We start from the raw sequence: 16376 nt of genomic DNA, 5'->3' as shown, positions 1-16376 counted from the left end.
GTGAAGGATAATGAGATGGGAGAGTTCCATGTGTCCATCCTGGCCTGGTACCCACTTCAGGGACAGATGTGACATCTCATACCAAAAATCTACCAAAAGGTCCTTCAAGTTCTTAATAGAGCTCCCCAGTTCTTATCCAAATGGAAATGTATTTATGCCCCAGTAAAGCCCTTTTCTCCTCTTCTTCTCTGCAGGAATATGTGTAGCAGGAAGCCCCAATGGTCCTCACCAAACCAGGCAGAAAAAGGCAGGAGATGCCAACACACCGTCCATAGTGGAGATCCTGAGGAACATGAACCCTCTCCTCCCCCCAGCAAACTTGCTGGAGAAGATGGAGAAGGAACAGAAGGCTTCCAGGCTGAGGCAGTTGAGGTTCTTAGATAGAATACCAGCAGCACAGATCTGCAGAGATAGCACCAGGAATGATGGCAGCTGGATGCTGCCCACCCACTTCTGGGGGCCTGAGGCAGGACGGGCCCACCTCCAGCAGGCAGCCCAGCAGGAAGTGAAGAGGAAGACAGGAAGAAGGAAGGAGGACATTCTGGAAGAGAGGCATGCAGGCTGGGGGACGAGAGCCCTGAGCTCTAGCTGCATCTCTCCCTGACTTATTTTGTCACAGTGGGTATTTCCCTCAACCTGTCTGGGCCCAGTTTTCTCATCAAAAAATGGGACAATAGGTTTCTACCTCACAGTCTGTGGGGAGATGAAGCTATTCTATTCATGTGAAAGCATGAAGGAAAGGTGGGAGCTTCAAACAGATTAATGTAATGACACTCATCCCATTTGGCACTAGACTACATAGCAGGACACATGATGTTTGCGGATGTGGCAACTGAGGCCCAGAGAGGGGAAGGGGCTTTCCTAAGCAAACTGCTGGTTTTCTACCAAATCCATGAGGCTGAGCATGTGCCCCCTTCATCTAGATTTATTCTATATTACATGCCCAGCTAGATTACATTCATCAGCCACGTTAGATGTGGCCATGTGACTAAGTTTTGGCAATGGAACTGGAGCAGAAGTGATATAAGCCACTCCTGGGACTCAATCTTAAGACAATAGGCTAGTGTCTTCCACTATTTCCTCCTCCCACTAGCTGGAACCTTGACACAGAAGCCCTTATGAGGATGACAGCAAGGCCCTTGAGGGGCTACCTTGCCAGCCTGGGGCCCTGGATGACTTCATGGAACAAGCCCGCCTACTTGCCCTGGACTGTTAACATGAGAGAAAGATAATGCTCTATCTTGTTTAAGCCACTCCATTGGGAAGCTGGCCTTCACCCTAACTAATATAGTCACAGACAAGGATGGCAATAGAACCCAGGCCTCCTGACTCCCAGGCCATCCCCACACCATAGCACAAATGGTAGTGGAATGCAGGAGAAAGACGAGTGAATGTGGCAAAGCCAACTTTAGTGGTAACAACAGAAATGCCTACATTCTTGCTTTCAGGCTCATTCTGTTGCTGAGGTTTGGGCCTCAATATTTCACTCCTGAACGTCTGCAGTGGCCTCCTACCTGGTCTTTATACCTCCAGCCTTTCTTATGCTGACCCACTCTCCACACCATAATTAGAATGGTCTTTCTGATGCCTATGTGTCCTCTGGGAAAGACACTTTATCCAACAGCCATTCTCTTCCTACTTCTCCCTTCCTCACAGGGCCTATCTTCCAAGATAGAGGCTAAAATGCCAGTTACTTATTCTCCCAGTCTCCCTTGCAGTAGGGACTATTCATGTGACCAGGGAAAATCTTCCAGGGGCTTTGGAGAAAGAGTTTTCTTCCTAACAAAAAATAAATGAGACAAAGACATTATAAGAAAAGAAAACTACAGACAAATATCCCTACGAATAAAGATGCAACAACCTTCAACAAAATAGCAAACTGAATCTAGCAGTATGTCAAGGCTGTACACCATGACCAAGTAGGATTTATATCAGGAATGCAAGGATGGTTTAATATCCAAAAAACCAATGTAACATACAACATCAATAGAATAATGGGGGAAAAAAATCACATGATCATCTCAATAGACACAGAAAAAGCATTTGACAAAATCTAATACTCTTTTATGATAAAAATGCTCAACAAACTAGGAATAAAAAAAACTTCCTCAATTTGAATAAGGGCATTTATGAAAAACCTACCGCTAACATCACACTTAATGATTAAAGACTGAATGCTTTTCTCCCAAGATCAGGAACTAGACAAGGGTGCCTATTATTACTACTTCTATTCAACATTATTGTGGAAGTGCTGGCTGGTGCAATTAGGTAATAAAAGGCATCCAGATTGGAAAAGAATAGGTAAAACTATCTCTATTTGCATATGACATGATACTGTATATTAAAAATCCTAAGGAATCCACACACACACACAAACTATAAGAGCTAATTAACAAGCTCAGTAAAGTTGCAAGATACAATATGAATATACAAAAATAAATTGTATATCTATTTTCCCTTTTTTGTCTTTTTTCGTGTCCGGCAACGGATCGCAACCCTCAGTGTCGCACCTGCACCAGGCAAAGTTGCAAGATACAATATGAATATACAAAAATAAATTGTATATCTATTTTCCCTTTTTTTGTCTTTTTTCGTGTCCGGCAACGGATCGCAACCCTCAGTGTCGCACCTGCACCAGACCGGGACCGGCAACGGGATCGCAACCCTCAGTGCTGCGCCCGCACGTCGCTCAGCCAGTGAGCGGGAACCGGTCTGTATGTGGGATCTGAACCCTCGTCGGGAGTGCCGCCGCGCTCTCAAGCGGCGCACCGCAGCAGTGCGCCACCGGGCCGGCCCTAAATTGTATATCTATATACCAGCAATGAACAACCTGAAAATAAAATTAAAAAACAATTCTTTTTATAATAGCATCAAAAAGAACAAAATAATGAGATATAAATTTAACAAAAGAAGTTCAAGACTTGTACACTGAAAACTACTAAACATTGTTGAAAGAAATAAAAAGATAAAACCAAATTGAAAGACATCCCATGTTCACGGATCAGAAGACTTAATATTTTTAAAAAGTAATACTCCCCAAATTGACACAATGTTTATCAAAATCCTAATAGTTTTATTGGCAGAAATGGAAAAACTGACTCTAAAATTCACACAGAAATTCAAGAAACCCAGAATAGCCAACACAATCTTGACAAAAAAAAAGAAAAAACCAAACAAACAAAAAATCCCACCAAGTTGGAGGACCCATACTTCTTGATTTCAAAACCTACTATAAAGCTACAGTAATCTAGGTAGTGAGGTACTGGCTCAAGAACAGATATATAAATCAGTGTAATAGAAATGAGACTATGAAAAATAAACCTTGTATTTAAAGTAAATTGATTTTTTTGAGAAGGGTGGCATGATGGTTGAGTGAGAGAAAGAAAAAAACTTTTCAACAAATAATGCCAGGACAACTAAATACCCACATGTATAATTGTAAAGTTAATTACAAAAAAAATTAATTAAAAACAGATCATAGATCCCCAATGTAAGAGCAAAAGGCCATTGAAGTTTTAGAAGAAAATATAACAGTAAATCTTCCTGACCTTAGGTTAAGCAATAGTTTTTTAGATATGACACCAAAAACACAAGCAAAAATAAAATTGGTTTCATCAAAATTAAAAATTGTGCACCCAGAATGGGGAGAAACCTACAGAATGGGGAGAAAATATTCATAAACTGTATGTCTGATAAGGTTCTAGTATGCAAAGTTTATAAAGAACTCTTATGACTCAAAAATAAAAAGACAAATGGCCCAACTGAAAAATGAGCAAAGGATCTGAACAGACATTTTTCCAAAGAAAATTTTCAAATGGCCAACGAGCACATAAAAATATGGTCAATATCACTAGTGATTAGAAATATAGAAATTAAAACCACAATGAAATATGAGACATATCCATTAGGATTGTTATAATAAAAAAGACAGGCCCTGGGCCGGCCCGTGGCTCACTTGGGAGAGTGCGGTGCTGATAACACCAAGGCCACAGGTTCAGATCCCTATATAGGGATGGCCGGTTAGCTCACTTGGGAGAGCGTGGTGCTGACACCACCAAGTCAAGGGTTAAGACCCCCTTACCGGTCATCTTTTTAAAAAAATAAAATAAAATAAAGAAGTAAAAAAGACAGGCCCTTCTCTGCCTGCCCTCCACTGACCTCTTAGGTTCGTTCTCACCATCCTGCTCTCCCTGCACCTAGGCATGGCAGTACTTTGCAACTACTGTGCTATCTCTTGTCCCCCCAAACTGTCTTATGTCCCCTTGAAGTCTTATGCTAGATATATCAGTTTGTAAATATTTTCTCCCTGTCTGTGATTTATTCCTTCCCTTTAAAAGAAAACAGTGTTCTTTCTGACCTAAGAAAACTTTGCTTAGCCCAAGGCTGAAGGCCATAAATATTTTATTCTGAAATTTTTATAGCTTAACCTTTTAAATTTATGTACGTGACACATTTTGTATCGATTTTTGTATATGGTGCAAGGTATAGGTAGAGGTTCAATTTTTTGCATTTGTTTGTTGAAAAGACTACCCCATTGAATTTCCTACACACATTTATGGAAAAACAATTGTTCATATATTTGTGGCCCAATGTGGATTCTCTCTCCTGTTCCACCGATCTCTGTGTCTACACTAAGCCTATACCACACTGTCTTGATGCTACAGCATTATTATAAGTCTTGAAATCAGGTACTGTGATTTATTCAACTTTGTCCCTCTTTTTCAAAATTATTTTCTTATAAACAGTGATTTATCATAGAGCTTTATAACAAACCCCTCTTCTCAAAATAACTGTTTCCTCACTAATAATTCATATATGCTAAAATCTCTCTATGCTGTCTGTTCTAATGGGTAATTGCATCTAGCCAGGTTTGCTGATCCTCCAAGACTCAGCTCAGGTGCCTTCGCCTCCACAAAGCATTCTGCCCATTCCAGGTATGGATGCTGTGCCTCTGTGGCTCCTACACTCCCTTGGGCTAATGTCTTCGCAGCCCTCACTACCTGGCCTTGTGACTGCCTCGGGTACTTGTCTTCTCCCCCACTAGACTGTGAGCTCCCAGAGGGCATGGCCTGACTTGACTGATTTCTGGGATCCCAGAATCGCTCTTCACAGGGTATGGCAAAACTATGGAACTTAGGAAAGAAGATGGGAAAGTAAGAAGGAGGGAGGAAAGGTGGCTGGAAGGAAGGAAAGAAGAAAAGTTAGAAGGAAGAAAGAAGACATGAAAGCAAGGGAGAAAATGTTAGAGGAAGGACAGAAGGAGAAAGGCAGGCAGGCTGAGGACAGTCTTCCTCCCCAGTCCTGCAAGATCTCGCATTCTTCCTCCCCTACCAGTGAGACCTCACCTACCGAGGCAGCAGGAAGACCACCGCTGCACTTCAGCCCACCAGGATCATGGTCAGGGCAAAGACCCGGAAATTTCATTTCACTTGGATGAGGAAGATGACAGCTGGAATTGTGATCTGGACAGCAGGAATGGGAGGTGGAGAGGAAGAGTGATGTGCCAGAAACACAAAGGGGATGCCTGGGGTGGGGCCAGTGGGTGTGGACTGGGGGAGCCCTGCAGCTAGTTCCTTTCTCTGAGGCCAGACAGACCTCAAGGTGTCTCTGCGCCTTAACTTCCCCCAACTGTGAAATGGGGCTAAGCATACATGGCTGGCACCTGCATAGACCAGTCATCACAGAAGAATCGCAGATGATCAACCGGCATTCTGAAATAAAGTCAGACTTCCCAGGAATCATAGAAATTTCACTAAACCACACTGAGATGCCACTGTTACTCGTCAAGTGCTGGTAGGGAATCTGCGTTCCTGCAGCGGTAGTCAGGGGGTGTCAAAGGCAGGGAACTTGCTGAGGGCAAGCTGACATATCACATATCAAAAGCCTTAAAAATGTGTGAAGGACTTAGCTCAGCAAAGCCACTTCTAGAAGGGAATCCAAGGAAGTAATTTAGGTTGTCTACAAAGATGTTCATCACAGGAGCATTTGAAAACAACCTGAATGTCCCCATTAGGAAAATAGATGGAGAAAAAAGCTCAGAAAATAAACACTAAATGGCATGGGAAATGCTCTTCATATCTTAATTGAGAAAAAAAGGACATGCTAGACTCCATATAATGTAGCTGTCTATCCATCCATCCATCCATCTACCTCCCTGCTGTTTTCCTAACAGAGACTCTCCAAAATAAAGCTTGACCAAGTTTTCCTGGCTGGAGGAAAAGTGCAAAAGAGACCCTGATTCTCCACGGGGCTCCACAGACAGTGGAATCACACTGTTGGTCAAGGCGGGAAAAGGACTTGGCTGGGAGGGAAACTGACGTGTGCTAAAACCCTATCAGAGGACACATATGGGGGCAAGGCAAGGGTATCTTTTTAAAAAAATTTTTCTATATTTTCCAAATTTTATCCTATTTTATGATTGTTTTTATACTTAGTAGAAAAGCAACCTCAAAATAGTGGTCATTGTTTTAAACATTGGTTGAGGGCTGACTGGCTAGCTCAGTTGGTAAGAGCTCAGTGTTATAACACCAAGGTCAAGAGTTCATATCCCTCTACTGGTCAGCCACCAAAAAATAAAAAAAATAATAAAATACAAAATAAACATCAGAACGCTTATTTCCTGGAGCTGTCTGCAGGTGGGTTGGCAAATAAAAGCCCTCCTGAGATACTGTTTTTCACATGCCAGATTGGCAAAAATCCAAAAGTTTGATAATGCTGTCCCCAATCCCCCATTGGTGAAGCTGAGCAGAAAAAGGCAGTTTCGTAAACTAGAGGTACACAGATTGGTGCAACCGTAGGATATGGAAAGGCTTAAAGAAATTAGTACGTGCAGAGCACTTAGGACAGTGCCTGGCCCAGACTGAGGAGTGAGTAATGTTAGCCAGTGGTATTACTATTGTTACTGCATTATTATCTAACAGATGGAAGTGCTGATGCTCAGTTAGTAGATGATCGGTTACTAGTTACAAAGCGCTGTGCTTGGTCACTAGACAGTGCAGTCAGTCAGGACTTGATCCCGGTTTGATTCCAAATATAGGCTTCTTCCAGCTGAAGGGCTGAGGTTCACTGACCTTCCACATGGCCCTGGGCAGGTTTAAGAGGGACAGCCACGAATGAGCCCTGCAGTACGCATTGGTCCTTCACCCCTGGAGGAGCGGAGGAAGCCAGCCCACCCGGGGACCCCAGCGGGAGCACTCACCAAGAAGCCCACAAACGTGGAGGTTTTTTTCTTTTTCCCCCAAACTTGACCAGGAAGCACTGCCAGAGGGGATGCAGAGGGAAGCCATGATCTGGAGAGGAAAGAGGGACAGACCCTGGTCCAGGTGTCCTGGAGAAGGCAGCTCTGTCAAGGTCTGGGGGCAAATCCCCCTTTGCTGCCAACATGCTGGGTCGCCTTGGCTGTGATGTCCCGAGCCTTGCCTCTTCGGCTCACACTGGCGGTTGGTGGTTGCAGAACACACGCTTCCCTCCTTGAGGTGAGATTTAGACGTCAGCATGTAAAGGGCTAGATTAGTTCCCAGCCCCCATCACGCTCCCTCAGTCCATCTCCTCATGCAGCCTATTTAAAACATGAGCTGGATCATGTCACTCCTCTGCTCAACCCTTCAGGGGCTGTCATTTCACTCACAGTAAAAACAAAGTCCTCACTATAGCCCACAGGCCCATCATAGCTAGCCCCTGCCTATGCTCCCCACCAGGCATACTTTGACCTCAGGGCCTTGGCACCTGCTACGCCCATTGCCTGAAAGGCTCTTCCCCTATGTATGCACACGACTCACCCAGAACTTATTTACTGATGGCCCTCTGCATGCCTGGTGCTGTTCTAGGCTCTGGGGATGGAGCAGCGAATGGAGTGGAAACAGTTCTTGCTTACATGGAGCTTCTGAAAAGAGACAGAAATTAACATAAACGTATGTAATACATCAAGTGATTTAAAGTCTAGGAGGAAAAATAGGGCATGGCAAAGGAAAGCCAGGGATGGAGAGTATTATTTTAGGTGGTCAGGGAAGGTCTCTCCAAGGAGACAGCATTTGAGCAGCAACCTGAATGGAGTTAGGGGATGCCACCATGCAATGGCTCACAATGGCGGTTGGTGGTTGCAGAACACATGCTTCCCTCCTTGAGGTGAGATTTAGACTTCAGCATGTAAAGGGCTAGATTAGTTCCCAGCCCCCATCACGCTCCCTCAGTCCATCTCCTCATGCAGCCTATTTAAAACATGAGCTGGATCATGTCACTCCTCTGCTCAACCCTTCAGGGGCTGTCATTTCACTCACAGTAAAAACAAAGTCCTCACTCATCTGTAAAATGGGAATGACAGGGCCGGCCCAGTGGCACACTGCTACAGTGCGCCACTTGGGAGCATGGTGGCGCTCCCACCAAGGGTTCGGATCCCACATACGGACCCGCCGCTCACTGGCTGAGCGAGGTGCGGGCGCAACACCGAGGGGTGCGATCCCGTTGCCGGTCCCAGTCCGGTGCGGGCGTGACACTGAGGGTTGCGATCCGTTGCCGGTCACGAAAAAAGACAAAAAGGAAAAAAAAAAATGGGAATGACAGGCATCCTCATGCACCGTTGGTGGGAATATATATTAGAACAGCTTTTCAAGAATGCAGTTTGGTGAAACAAATCAAAAGCCTTAAAAATGTGCTGGTCTGGATGAGATGACATAGACCCACCGCTCCCTGCTCCTCCCTGTTAAGCACAACTATAAGGCAAGAGGCAACCCCAGAACTCTGAAAGGTGGTAAGAAGAAGGCGAGCTGGTTTGGGACCCCAGGACTGGAGAAATAGCACAGTAGCAGGGCAGCATATGTCTCCTCATCCAACAGAAGAAGGGACCTAGACCCAGCACTTCCTGACCCCCACCCTGGCAACAGAAGGCAGCCTGGGGAGGCTGCCCTGGATTGAGTGGAGCTCTTCTGACAGTGTCAGGTGAGGCCAACACTGCTGGCAACATAGACTGACGGGGGCCCCTCTAAGGATAAGCATCCAGTGGAAGCTTCACCGCAGGCAGATGATGGGGTGGGCAGGTGGAGCTGGCAGGAGGGACCCAGCTACAACAACCAGCCTGGTCCAGAAAGCCTCTTCAACACTGCAAGATACCAAAATATGTGGGATGCAGCTAAGGTGGGGCTTCAAAATTTATAGCACTAAATGCTTAATTAGAAGCGATGAATGGTCTCAAATTAAAAATCTAAGTTCTCACCTCAAGAAACTATTAAAGCAAAGCAAGCCAAAGGAAAGAAATTGTAAGGATCAGGGAAGATATCAGTAAAACTGAAAATAGGAAAATAATAGAGAAAATCAATGCAAAAACCGGATTTATCAAATAAATAAAATTGAGATAAACCTCTAGCAAGACAATAAAAAGAGATAAAACACAAATCACCAATATCACAAGTGAAGTGGGACATGTCAATATAGATCCTGCTGCCATTAAAAAGATAGTAAGTAAACACTGTGGACAACTTTAGGCTCATAAATTTGACAACTTAGAAGAAATGGACTAATTCCTCAAAAATCAAAAACTTCCAAAACTCAACAAAAACCTGTACATCAATGTCCACAGCAGCTTCACTCACAGTAACCAATAATTAGAAACAACCCACAAGTCTTACAGGAGGAGCCTGCAGCTCTGAGAGGATAAGCCACTTGCCGAGATCACGGAGCTGAGAAGGGCTGAGCCAGCATTGACCCTGAGCTGTTCTGGCTTCAAGGCTGGTGGGCCCCGGCAGAGTGGCTGTACATTGGAGCCACCTCTCACATCCTGGACGTACAAGCATGATGACTGCCGGGTACTGGAAGCTTCCAGCTAGGCCCACAGTGTGAGTGCAGAGAAGGCAAAGATCCCTTGAGCCATCTGGGTGAGGAAGGGCAGAGAACGACAGGCACAGTGACATGTGCTGGCCATGGCCAGTGCACAGAAGGGGCTGAGCTGGGACCTTTGGGGGGGGGGTGGGCTCTGGAGATAACTGAATCTGGAGAAAGTATGGGGGATGTGGGGGAAATTACCAGCAGCCCAGCACAGGGCTCCAGGGGTTCCTGCCTTCCTGAGGTGGAAGCAGCCAGAACGAGCTTGAGGCCTGCCTCAGTTTCCCCATCTATAAAATAGGAGAAGTTACCCTTTGCCCTTCCAGAGATTCTCCTGAGACTGCAAGATTGGTCTGAAGGAAGAAGTCATCAGGCCTTTGCCAACGGGTCCCTGGGGCCCAGAGAGGGGCAGGAACTAGCCCCAGGTCACACAGGGATGCTTGGCTGAGCCAGGGTTGTGTCAAGGCTTTGGACTCCCAGCCCAGTGCTCTTTCTGCTGCCCCGGGCTGCACTCATGCGCCTCCTTCTCTCCTGGAAAGCCAAGGAGATGAAGAAGCCACTAAGCAGCAGGGGGTAGGGTCGATGGAGGAGGATGTGCTGTAGGCTGGGAAAGAAGAGCAGCCAGGATGCCATCAGGGAGCTGAGAGGTCTTGGGAGTGGAGGGTGTCTCAGTCACATCCGGTCTGATGTGCCAGGCACCTGTGGTCTCAGTCTCATTGTCTCATCTTGTAGGAACAGCACCCAGATCGTCCTTTGGGGAGCCCTCCCCCACCCCCTCTGTTCACTCCCCACTCCCAGCTTCAAGGTCCAGCCAGTCCGTGAACTTCATCCCCTTGGCCACAGTGATAGGTGCAGAAAAGGTCACATGATTCCATTTGAGCAGTGAGAGCCAGCTCCGGGATTCCTGCTGGAACCTCTGTGAAAGAGGACCTGGGCTGGAAGGATGCAAGACTGTAGCCACCAGTGGGCATCTTGTCACCACAGAAAAAGTCAGCCTGCGAAGAGGCCAACACAGTGACAGCAAGGCTGAGAGCCTGAGGGAAGGACAGATTCCTGAGGACATTGTCTGGATACCTGGATCCAACCATACCTGAACACCAATGGGATTTTCAGTTACGTGACCCAAAATACTCTCCTTTTTTTTTTTTTTTTTTTTCCCTTTTTGTCTTTTTTCGTGTCCGGCAACGGATTGCAACCCTCAGTGTTGCGCCCGTACCGGACCGGGACTGGCAACGGGATCGCAACCCTCGGTGCTGCGCCCGCCCCTCGCTCAGCCAGTGAGCGGGAACCGGTCTGTATGTGGGATCCGAACCCTCGGCGGGAGCGCTGCCGCGCTTCCAAGCAGCACACTGTAGCAGTGCGCCACCGGGCCGGCCCCAAAATACTCTCCTTTTAGTTAAGGCAGTTTGAGCTGTTTCCATCATTTGCAACTGAAAGCTTCCTGCCACAAAGCCCTCCCGGATCTGTATTTTTTCTTTCAAGTGTCTTCCACCGTTAGAGTTCGAGGTTTTTCTAGAAGGTAAGGGGGTAAGAATGCTACTCAAAATTCATTTCTTCATTTAATAAGTATTTATTGATAACTTCCCATGCTTCCTATGCTCTGTTTTCTCAGTGGGGAGCAAAAGAGAAGTTCCCAGCTTTGCTTCTGTTAAAAAAAAAAAGAACAAGATACAAACAAATGAAAAAGCTCATGCACGATGATTACAAAATTGTAAATGCTGAGAACGAATGATGAGGTGGTAGAAGGCTGCTTGAGACTGGGTGGTCAGGCGGAGCGTTGAGAAAGGGAAGGAGCAGCCAGGAGGGTGTCTGGGAGGAGCGTGTTCTAGGAGGCAGAAAGAGCATGAACAACCAGAGGAACAGGAGGAAGGCCAGGGAGGCTGGAGAGGGACAGGGAGTGGAAGGGGGTGGGGTGGACGGAGAGGCTGGGGAAGACCTGGCGGTAATTCAGTCAGGGAAGCCACCGTTCTGACCTCCTCTCCCATAGTGAAAGACCTCCTGGTTTCTGTCCAGGCACACGAGGCCTCTGATTATGGACATTATTTCCCAGACTTCTGTGTAGCTGGTTGTGTCCATATGACTAATTCTAGCCATTGGGACGGGAACAAGTGTGATGTGTGTAATGTCTGGGTCCTTCCTCTAAAGGGCAGAGAAGTGCCCTCCGTGTCCCCTGTTCTCCCTGGAGGGGCTGGCATGTGGCATAGTGCAGAGTCATCTTGAACCACAGCAGGAGGGTAGCACCTTAGGGACAACTGAGTGACGAGCCGGACGGAGCCTGAGCTCCAGACACTTCCTGGAAGAGCTGCTTTACAGGCTGGCTTGTTTTTGAGAGAGAGACAGAGAGAGAAATAAACCATCTTCTCTCACCCACTGTTAGTATTGGGCCCCTCTATTAATGAAGCTGAACTTATACAGAGGTGTTTAAGGCCATGAGTTAGGATGAGACTCCTAGGTCGGTGGGTGGTCTTTCACAGGTGCTTTGGAGAGCCCTGGGGCACTTCAGGGGTCTTGAGATGCTTTCAGAGGGCCTGTGAGGTCAAAACTCTTCTCATAACAATACTAAGATGCTGTTTACCTTTTTCACTCTCGTTCTGTCCCCAGGTGTGGTGGAGCTTTCCAGGAGCTATGTGCGTGGGGTAGAGCAACAGAGTGCACGTAGAGCAGATATGAAACTCCACGTGTCTTCTAGTAAGCCAGGCAGTGCAGGGATCACAAAAACTTACAGCAATGTCACTCTTCTCACTAAATGCTTTATGTTTTGGAAATACAGTTGGTTTTTAGAAAAGATTATGTTAATATGTAATGCATTTACTATTATTTTTAAATTAATAAGTATTTAAACATTTTCTCCATTTTAATTTCTAACATGTAAATATTAATAGACATAAACCCACATAACCGAGTGTTCTTTGGGGTCTTCAATAATATTTAAGCCTGAAAAGGGATCCTGAGATCAAAAAGTTTGTGAACCACTATCTCCTCTGTCTGGATGTTTCCACAGCCTGGGCTCCCCAAGGCAGACAGGGCCTCCCCATAGCATGAGGCCGCTCCTGCCCCTCTCAATCCCATCAGCCCCCTTACCTGGCTGTTCCTTGACCCCCCAGAACCAGCAGCAGGCAGGAGAGGCAGCAGGGACGGCCCAGGATCGAGGCGGCCATCACGTACGCCCTCTGCTGGGCAACACGAAGAAGTGCGTTAGGCTGGTGCGCTCTGTCCCGCCTCCAGCCGTCTGTGCAGTGACTCCCGCCTGGAGGACCTTCGATTCTCCCCATGTCCCACCTCTCCAAATCCCACCCCTCTTTGAGACCTAGTTCAAGGCCTGTTCTCTCTCTAATGCCTTCTATGTCCCTGCTTGTCTCTCTGCCTGCTCTGGAACACTTTGGTGCCACGGGTGATCTCATATCTGTGTCACACCTGACTTCCTAACTCCTCTGCCACTTCCCCGAGGGCAGAAGTAGTGACTTCTTTTTCTGCCTCCTTACGGAGCCTAATAACAATGACAACAATCATAATAATAATTGCTAGCAATTATTACACAGTTACTATTGTATTAGCTCATTTAGTCTTTGCAGCAGCTCTCTAAGGTGGACTCTACGATTAGCCCCATTTTACAGATGAGAAGACTGAGGCTCAGAAACGTTAAGGAACTGTCCAAGCCACAGAGTCATAAATGGAGGACAAGATACAGGGTAGTCCAAGTCTGATGGACTGTTGTTAGGAGCCAATGAATAAAACGTTCATAAGGCTCTTAGCACAGTGCCTGGGGAATAGAAAGTGCTTCATCATTTAGTAAGCATTTATTGAGCACCCACTTTGTGGCACGCACTGTGCTAGGTGTGTGGACTCAGCTGCGAGCAAAGCAACATCCCTGCTCTCCTCACACTCCTGCCTGAGCCTTCCCTCTGCTGTTCCCTCTGCCTGGAATGCTGTTCCCCCAGTTTCCTGCGAGGCTCTCTCCTTCAGCTCTCTGCGGAGACCTGAGTGCAGTGTGTGTGGGGGGGATGGGCCACGCCGTGTTACAGGCAGAGAAAAGGCACGTGCAAAGGCCCCGAGGTGGGAGAGTGCCAGGCATGTGTGAGGACCCGCAAGGAGGCTAGTGTGAGTTGAAGGGTGGGATGGGAGACAGAGGGCTGGGGGGCTCATGCAGGCCCTGCAGACCACGCTGAGGGACGTGGCGTTTACTGAGTGTGAGCTACAAGGAGTCCACAAGTGCTAGCCATTATTACTATTTTTCAAGAGCCCACGGTGCACCAGGCCGGGGCAGGTCGCCTTAGGCACACTCTCTCATTTGATCCGTGTGTCAATGTTACAGGCTTTCACGTGCCCATTTCACAGAGAGGAAAGCAGAGGCTGATGGGCCCCTCGTTATTGTGTTCTCCAGAGCATTGGTGAACTACGCCGGGAGCTGTTATCCCATGAGTGGCGGTGCTCCAAGCAGCCCTGGCTCATGCTGCTGTGGACATGGCCTGCCAGCCACCCCTGGACGCTGGCACTCACCAGTGTGCTGAAGCCCTCCCTGCCCATGCCCGTGGGGGGATGTGGCCAGGCCAGCTGAGCCCTCGTGGGGCCCTGGCCCGGCTCCCAGCTGGGGACATTCCTCTGCACAGGAGGCCGTGGGCATCAGCTCTGAGGGTGAGGCGGGGGCACCCGGGAGGCAGGAGCCGGAAGGTGTCCCATCTCTCCCCTTGCCACTTTCTTTTTATTCACAGCACAGCTCACTTGCTACAGGGCCCTGTGTACCTTTGTTCATCCATTCACTTTCTGGGTTCACCACCGTATTGCCAGCACCTTGAGCCCTCCCTGGAACATAGTAGGTGAATGACAACTTTGTTGAATTAATAAAAGAATGAATGAAAAAATAGCAGCTCCTGTTTGCTAAGCCCCTTCTATGTGCTCAGTGCTATGGATTTTCATCTCTGATCCTCACCTTAGCCCTGGGAATTAGGTCCTATTATCACCCCCACCCTGTAGAGGAGAAAATGCTGAATTGCCTGAGTTCACACCACAGGAAAGAGGGGAGCTGGGGTTGAAACTCAGCTCTGTCTGACCTGACAACTGACCGCATCTTCACAGGCATCTTCATGAGGCCCTATGACTCCCGGGCCAGGTCAGGCTTCAGGGGCTAGGAGCCCCCTAAAGTGGGGGTGACATGCAGAGGCATGACTTCCTCCCCAACTTATGGAATGCAGTAGCTGAGTCCCAGTTCCCCTGAGTCCCTCCCAGGAACATGGTCAGCAAGGTATATGGCACATGGGAGCACTGTGGGCCAGATTCAAGGAAGCTGAGGGGCCCGGCCTTGGACTCCTCCTCCCTATCAGCACCTCTGCCCTCAGTTCTCCCATTGTCTCCACCTCCAGGTCAAGGATCTCACCCCAGCTTCCTCTGATGAGCCACAGGGCTTAGACAAGTTCCCTCTTCCCTCTGGCCTTAATTTTTCCATCTGCACAATGGATTGAATTCAGGGTCCCATGCACAGTGAAGTTTTCAATGAATAAAAGTCATTCCTCCCAATGGAAAGGCCAGGGAACCTAATCAAGCCAGACTGAATCCATTTTAGGGGAGGGGATCATGAGGCCCAGAGAGGGGCAGGGCCTTGTCAAGGTCACCCACAGCAGAGCAGGGTCTAGAGCCCTGATCTGGACCAGAAATGAAGGCCAGAGTACCAGCCTCAAGATGGAAAAACCCTGTCTCCCTGCCCCCAGCCCTCAATGCCAGCTGCCCCTCATTATGCTCAGACACATCTGCAACAGTATGTGACCAGGTACCAGAAGAACCTCACACTGACAGGCAGGGAGTTGCTGGGTACAAGCCAGAGCAGGCAGAAAAGGGTGAACACGAAGGTTATGGAGTCCAGGATCCTGCTGGCCAAGGGACCAGAGGTCCATGAGGAGACAGGGCTGTGACTCGGGCCTAGGGGTACAGACCTTGGCAGGACACTGTTCTCTCTGGTTCTTCCTGGGCAGAAAAGGGTGAACACGAAGGTTATGGAGTCCAGGATCCTGCTGGCCAAGGGACCAGAGGTCCATGAGGAGACAAGGCTGTGACTCGGGCCTAGGGGTACAGACCTTGGCAGGACACTGTTCTCTCTGGTTCTTCCTCCTCATGTGGCCCCTGGTTGCCAGGCAGGGTCATAAACAATTTTTTTGCGGGGGGAGAGGGAGACAAACCCTTGACTTTGGCTGTGCTCTAACTAACTGAACTAACCAACCAGCTCCCAAAATTTGAACACCTAAAAGCTATGCAGGTATCAGAAGAGAGAGGAGCAGATTCCCTGTGAGGTAAGAAATGTGTTCTCACCTCTTTTCTTAATATTCAACACACTGTTTTTCATATTTCAAAAGAGACACGGTTTCAGCAGAGGCTTTGGAATTCTTTTGATAGTGACTCACAGTACAGAATATATTGGTATCACGACATGCACGTATGTATTATCAAGGCACTGTTCCAGCTTTATGTATACTAACTCTTTTTTTTTTCTTTTTTGTCTTTTTTCGTGACCGGCAACGGATCGCAACCCGCAGTGTCGCACCCGTACCAGACCAGGACCGGCAACGGGATCGCAA

The sequence above is a fragment of the Galeopterus variegatus genome, unplaced genomic scaffold (genome assembly GCF_000696425.1).
Source record: "Galeopterus variegatus unplaced genomic scaffold, G_variegatus-3.0.2 Scaffold6597, whole genome shotgun sequence".
NCBI classification, from domain to species: Eukaryota; Metazoa; Chordata; class Mammalia; order Dermoptera; family Cynocephalidae; genus Galeopterus; species Galeopterus variegatus.
The sequence above is the reverse complement of the archived record's forward strand: the minus strand, read 5'-3'. Positions refer to the sequence as shown.